The following is an 8262-nucleotide window of genomic DNA, read 5'->3' as shown; positions in this document are numbered from 1 at the left end:
GACTGGACATGTTTTGGTAGTTTCACAATTTGCAAGGAAACTAAGATGACAACATATTACGTGAGAAGGACCCTGCCCGATATTTGAACTAGTTCTTATATTCCCATATTCTCTTTATTGTGTAGATATATTTTGACTTATTATGCATCAATAGCACTCGAGTACAAGCCATCTCTTCAAATGTAAATTACTGGAAAGATTACAACATTTTAGTTGACATATTAGTTTTCCAAATTAAGACATGACTTGTTTTATATACTTTTAAACAATTTTCGTATAAAGACAGTTAGAGTTTGATATCCTGTGATCACAATATTTTTAATCGAATAGGAATACATTATATTATCAACAACAGTGATAGTGAATAATATTAGTAACAAACGCGCACCTGGCCAAACAATACACCTCAATGTTTGTAAAAGGACACAAACAAATTCAATGAGCAAGACAATGCCTTTAAATATGTGTGCTTATTCATAATACGTATAAATCATTGGCATTAATATCATAACCTTTCGTCAACCTGAGCATATGATCAATATTAGTTCCAATGTATTGAATATTGTAAATCACAGGAACTAAAGTACATGTTGAAATTATGGGCACAGTTGATCTTCTGACACTTGTGTAAACAGGTATAAATAGTATTCAAACAATTATGGTTACAGTTGATATTCTGACACTCGTGTTAACAGGTATAAATATTATTCAGACAATTATGGTTACAATTGACCCGCTGACCCTTGTGTAAACAGGTATATATAATATTCAAACAATCGAACTCTTTCAAAGAACAAGAAAGATATACCCTATATGCACGTTTGATATGATATTGAATGAGGCAAAATGTAGATATTGAAATAAGTTTCATGAAAGAATATTTGAATGATATATTTCATAATGCTGCAAGTATGATCGGAAGGTTAGGGCGATTGTATTTACTCTTGTTCAACTGACCTTCACCTCAGGGAAATTGCCTGATATGTACAACAATGCTGACCTATGACATCACTACCGATGACCGATTTCTGACAAAACGGCGGCTTCGCTGACAAGGGTACACAGGATTTATCGAGGACCCTTCACTTGATTCAGGGATCGATTGTACATAAATTTGAGATTAAGAAATCACAATGATTCTGATTATCAGTGTATTGGCATATCTTTTTGTTGTTTTCATTGTAAGCAAGAGAGGAAGCCAGAAATGCTGGTGATTGCTGTTGTCGCTCTGCGTCATTTTGCGTCAGTCATGGCGTCACTCTGCACGGAAACTTTGACAATTTCTTATGAATTACACCGTCCACACGAAACGCCACCAAATATTTTTCTGGTCCAAAACAAAACGTAAGCAAAGATAATCTAAGATATGCTAACATTATATGTTTCATTGTGAAAAACATTCATTCAGAAATGGTATTTAATGGACAAGAAGAAGAAAAACGATGCAGCTCGTGATCTAATATCACATGAATCACATTGGGATGCATTTTCCAGTAATCGATCACCAATACAGGCTCGACTGGTAGCGTTTACAACTTTCTCGGCAGCACATATTGTTCAATGTCGAGTGTGGCCATCCCTAGCAGTGAATACGACGACCCACCTATTCCCAAAAGGGCACAGAGACCATAAATGCGGAGTCGCCTGGTCACACGCTGCCTGCTGATTGGCTGCCCAGTGCTGTTGGCGCCTAATGACGTTACATTGACGTACCGGTTCGTCAAGTGAAACAGCCGTAAATACCGGTCTTTTTTTTGGGTGGTGACCTTGGGTCTAGCAGTCTTTGGCCTGTCTGCAGTACTGCCTGTCTGTCGCAGAGATAAATCTTCCCATGGTGGATTTGGAGCATCCCATTGTCCCCGACACATGCTATTGCGTCTGCTCCATCTGTAACATACCGATTGTTCTCACCCTCTGCTCTGCTGTTAAACGAGGCATGTTCCTGGTTTTCACTCGATTAACATGATGTAAGAGAATAAACCTGGTTAGCTCTTACACCCTATTTTGATAAGGGTAACTTGGTGCATAGTTTCCATTTTACTCGTGTAATTTCGTGTTTTTTACAACATACGAAATGCAAGTGCAAACGTTCATGGGACTAAACTGTTGTGTTACAAGAGTTTTTTTTTTAATATCGGTGATTGAATAGAAAGTGATGCAAAACAATTTACAGGAGTGAAGTGTTGCAGTCAACCAGAATACACTAATGCCTAAAAGTTCATTCCCCTTACACTCGTGTGCAATGCGTGAAAAACACGTGTGAGTCGCGTTGGTCACTCACGTGCAACCCGTTGACCGTGCGTGTGAGACCTGTGTGACACGCGTTGTACACGGGTGTGAATCGCGTTGCACACACTCAGTTCAGATTAGAACTTTTGACCAAAGGAGGACCCATCTAAGATATGTGTGGCCTTTGTTTTGACTTCTTGTGATATGGATTTCTTGTCGTTGAAACAGGGAGACTATAATCAGATGTGGATTATCCCTGTTTCATATGTTGGCGTAAATTCATCTTAAGAAATCCCGATTTCAAGTGAGCTTGTACATGAGTAGATTGCGGGGTTTTTAATACGTTACAATTACTTCATGATGACTTCGATCATCCTGTGTCATCCCTGGTCTTGACGCTGGGAAGAACAGCATGGTAGTAAGTACATACTACAGGTAGAGGCCGATACACATCACCGAGTAGTCGTGTGTGACCATTTGCATAACGGCTGCCGGGAGAGAGAAAAACGTATTATTGACTGTGGAAGTTCAAACGTAACAGTAGTGCCGTTTGTGCTGGTCTGTTGAATATAATGCCTGCGTTACTGTCAACACAATGTCTACTCAATCGACGAGACATTATTGGGACATTTACAGCATGCACGTATGCAAACACTAGTACGAAATAATGCTCTTTTGATTTGCGATTGTACGTTTATAATTTTGTTTATTTGTTTTTTTTCATAATCAGCAATGCACATAATATGTCATGAATGAGTAGTCATTGTGTCTTAATCATGCTTGTGTTTTGATTCCATGTGACCCTTAAAAAATGCTCAGCTTGAAAACTGAAATGTTTTAACTCTTGTCTATGGAAAAGCATACTGATTATGAAGAGCAGCCTCTTTCCCAGACAAAGTCTGTTTTATTGACACTCACGTGTCTGCCTGTCTGCTAAAGACAATATGCAATACACAACTTCAATCATTGACCACCTGTAATTTGAACTTAACACCTATCAGACAATACACCATAAACAAAACACTGAGTTCTGTCTTTGTCACATTATGTAATTACACAGACAAAAGAGGTGTGATACAGTACCTTTACTTGTACACGTGACACATGTTATGAAGAGAGAGATTATTTATTCAAGTTCCACCCAATACACCACATAGTTAAGGGGTCTTTTCCCCTTCATTTATACTTAAATGAAACGAAACTAAAACATACAACACATTCTTCTCACATGCAGGACATATACACACTTCCTTCAATCAATATTGAATCAAAACTCTTCCTCAACACTCACACACACACATGCACCGTCTCACCCCTATATCCCTGCAGCTAATACCCACATAAGATCATGCTATGATGTCTGTTGCTTGCAAACTAACTGCATCCGTGTAAAAATATCTAAGCAGATGATGTCTAATAATAAAATATCGCAAATTCGATTTGGCATAATACGAGTAAGATGCATTATTTAGTGTTATATCGCTGTTTGTGGTACATAAATAACAAAGCGTACGACTTTATGACAGACGTCGATTGCCCTGTTGGTCAGGAAGAAGAAGAAGAAGAAGGAGAAGAAGAAGAAGAAGAAAAGTTTATTTATTTAGTTTATTGTGTTTATTTAGTTTATTTATTAGTTTAAGTGTCACGTGTTACATAGACCAATAAAAATGGCATAGGAATTACAAACTAAAAGTAACGTCGGGCCAATAGGTCTATTAGACACTAATTAACGTTAAGACCATAAAATATAATTTTAATTTTAAAACACATGTATAGTTAAATATTAAACATAACTACACAATACATGCGTGGCATTCTCAACCATACATTACATTACTTTACATTACACACATACACAACATACACTACACGCACTAATTACACTACATACACTGCATACACATACATTGCATACATTACATATATTGCATACATTACATATATTGCATACATTACATACATGCATTACATACATACGTACATACATACATACATACATACATACATACATACATACATACATACATACATACATACATACATACATACATATAGAAACAACTTATTTACAAGTGCAGTTAAGGAGTTACATAGTTGTTGTTTCTTCATCAGTATATGTAGCTGGCTTAATGGTTCCTGTTCACAGAAAGATGGGTGAAGACATTCAGCAAAGGTCCACAGGCCATATCTTAAGTCACTGTAGAAATTGCAACATGTTAAAAAATGCATTTCATTTTCAATTTCATTTTTTATCACAAAAAAGGAGCAAAGCGATTACGTAACATCAGGTGACGAAAGCTAAACACTCAACTAATCACTTAGCATCTAATTAGAATGTTAATGAAATCCTTTATGCATTCTGACTTCATGACTTGTGATCTGGGTGTGCGTTGTCCGTCACCCACTTGGTCTTGTTATGTTTCAAGTTAAGTGGCTTGAGTGAACTTCAGTTAAGTTACATGTATGAATGTAGGAAAGAACTTAACCCCTCCAAATGCCACATTATTGTGTTTGGGTCCAAACCTGGTTACACCTCAAACTTTAAGTGGTGCATAACAGGTGATATCGTCTCAGCAACCGCCTCAACCAAACACTCGGGAGTACAACTGAACAGAAACCTTAAGCATGGAGATGCTGTAAGGGAAGCTTGTAGGAAAGTCAAATCATGCTTCCATGCTCTAATGGACATCGGTGTAAAACCCAAAGGTGTTAATCCCCTCATATCGGCAGATACTGTCCGTATGACAGTGCTACCTTGTATGCTGTATGGCTGCGAACTGTGGACACAGCTCTCTCAGCAGGATATACGCCACCTCTCCACAACGTGGCACTATATGGCAAAATCGCTACAAGGCTTCCAAGTAATGACAAGAACAGATATGTGTCTCAGTATGATTAACTGGATGCCTATTACAGAAGAGATCTCAAAGCGCCAGCTTATGTTTTTCCACAGACTATGTTCACTTTCACCTGGCAACCTGTCAAAGAGGCTCCTCCACAGAAGACTATACAGAAGACTATATATTCACCGTAACAATCAACAGATGGGCTTCATACCTCACATAATAAATGTTCTACGGAGGTACAACCTGCTGGACACTCTGAATCGGTACTTGACAACCAGAGTCTGACCAAGCAAATACCTGTGGAAGAGACTAATTACCCACAGAATTACTACCAAATACAGCTCTGAATGGAGAGAACGCACAAACTATGACCCAGACTTTGCACGATTCAGAATGCTACATGATGTTCCGGGACCAGCATCAGTTTGGATCCGAACCAGAAACCGAGAGTACATAAAACAATACACTCACCTAGCTTCCATATGGGTAGCAGTTCCCCAACAAACCGAGTCACGATGTAACCTGTGCAACACCGTGTACAGTGACCTACTGAGACACGTGATGTTATCATGTAGCCATCTGAGGCACCGTTATGACAACTTCTGGTCTGTCATCACCGACAAATTCCCACTTCAGTTCACAGTAACTTTAAGTAGCGTTGATGACGAGTCTCTTCTTCAGCACCTGATCGGACGACCCTGCGATCCAATATCCGACTCTGACTGCTGTGAACGTTTCTGTGACCTAAGCGCATCATTTGTACTGAAAATCATGGCCATCTACCAAAGGGAGCTTTCCATTCATAACTACGAGCAGTGACAGGCGTTATGCAGATGTCATAAACGCATGAACTATAATAGATACATGGTATCATATACATATGTTCCTCTGCTCCGGAATTCCTAACCAAACCCAATCTTTAATTATTAACACCTCTTTTGAAAACATGTAAATCACTTTCGTCTGTCCAAATCTGTAAATATCTCCGTAATAATCTCCTAATGGAGGAAATAAAGATGATGACACACATATATATATATATCCTTCAAACATGACATGTTGTTTTGGTGTTTCCAAAACCTGAATATCCAAAAAGAGTGTTAACTTCGGTAAAATGACCTGAGAAATAGGGATCGGTTCTTATCGCTGTCATCATACAATTATCACCAGGGTTTTTAACGTTAAGCAGTTTTTCTTTCTTAAAATACTCAGGCAATGGTAAGTACTTTCCACCTCTCAGTGGTACATAGTTTGCAATATACAGATAAACCATGTTAATCTTATCAACAACACAACCAGACCCCCATATATATATATAACGATAAGATCTGCTAAATTTCCAGCTGAAAGACATTCTGGTAGGCTTTCCAGTTATCCAGAAGATGATGGGATCAATTGGGAAGGTATAGATGAACGCACGCACGCACGCACGCACGCACGCACGCACGCACGCACGCACGCACGCACGCACGCACGCACGCACGCACGCACGCACGCACGCACGCACGCACGCACGCACGCACGCACGCACGCACGCACGCACGCCATCTCTCAGGTCCCAAAATTAGAAAAACAAAATCAGACTTAGCTATAAACGTATTCGGACATGAAGGTAAAAATGTAGTGGTACATAGGATAAGTGCTTTAATGTATAAGGAGGCTCGTAAAATTATCAATATACTTATGGTACAACAAGGTGAAAAGTATCACTACACATGGATCAAGCATTTTAGCCAACTGTTGTATAATCAATGGAAACATAAGGAATAGAATAGATATGCCGGAAGAAAACAACAATATCTTGGAATTTACCAACCATAAAAATAAAATGCCAGTACCATGCATTATCTACGCTGATTTCGAAGCCATCATACCGTATCTCAATGCCCTGAACAAAGTTTCACACAAAGAGTACAGGAACCAAGCATGTGGGCTTGGATCTGTGTTCGTTCGTTGCGATGGTCAAACTAACCCTCCCGTTATTTTATAGAGGTCCAGGTGCAGCTGAAGAATTTCTGAAATGTTTACAAAACGAAGAGATAAAGATTACGAAAAAATTATACAATAAAATACGAATGGGAAAACCCACAATGAAAGCACACATTGTCATGTTTGTTGTAAACCTCTGAATGGGGATTCAGTTAGAGATCATTGTCATATTACTGGTAAATACAGAGGTGCAGCTCACAATGAGTGTAAGTTGAAGCTAAGGATAAATCAGAAACTTATTCACATTCCAGTGGTATTTCACAATCTAATAACTTTAACGACTTAGCTATAACTAATCGGTACACAGAAGACGAAACTAGATCTTTGCTGCTACGTAAGGGAATCTAGCCGTATGAATACATGGATGACTGGTCTACGTTTCATGAAACACAATTACCTTCCATTGACCGAATCTACAGTAAGCTTTCTGATGCGTCTGTCTCACACGATGATTACGACCATGCTAAAATGGTATGGGAAAAATTGGGTGTAAGAATCTGGGTGATTACCATGATTTATATTTAAAACGGATGTGTTACTGTTAGCTGATGTTTTTGAGATATCTAGAAAAACATGTTCAAAGCAATATGGATTGGACCCTGCATGGTATTATTCGAGTCCAGGACTCTCGTGGGATGCATTACTGAAGAAAACCAGTATTGGATTAGAATTATTCACAGTTTACGATATGCATCTGTTTATTGAGAAAGGGTTACGCGGTGGTATTTCTATGGTATCGAAAAGTTATGCTAAAGCGAAAAGCAAGTATGTGAAAGGCTACAACCCTAAGAGACTTTCGAGCCACCTACTCTACCTGGATGCCAAGAATCTGTACGGCTGGGCCATGAGTCAATATTTACCTACGGGTGGATGTGAATGGTTGACTGACCAGCAAATGGACGTCGTGAGCATTACACCGGATTCAAACAAGGGTTATATACTCGAAGTGGACTTTGAATACCCGGAGGGATTTCATAGATATCACAACAGTTACACCCTGGCACCCGAACGGTTGAGGATTAACCAAGACTGGATGTCTGAGTACCATTAACCTTATGAATGGACCGCTAGCAAATGTTGAGAAACTTGTGCCTAATTTGATGAAAAAAACCCAAAGTATATCGTTCACTACTGTAACTTACAGCTGTATTTATCACTTTAGAAGCTTACTAAAGTACATAGAATACTGAAGGTTGAC

Source organism: Haliotis asinina, chromosome 9 (assembly GCF_037392515.1).
Source record: "Haliotis asinina isolate JCU_RB_2024 chromosome 9, JCU_Hal_asi_v2, whole genome shotgun sequence".
In the NCBI taxonomy this organism is placed as follows: Eukaryota; Metazoa; Mollusca; class Gastropoda; order Lepetellida; family Haliotidae; genus Haliotis; species Haliotis asinina.
This window is presented reverse-complemented; position numbering follows the sequence as displayed.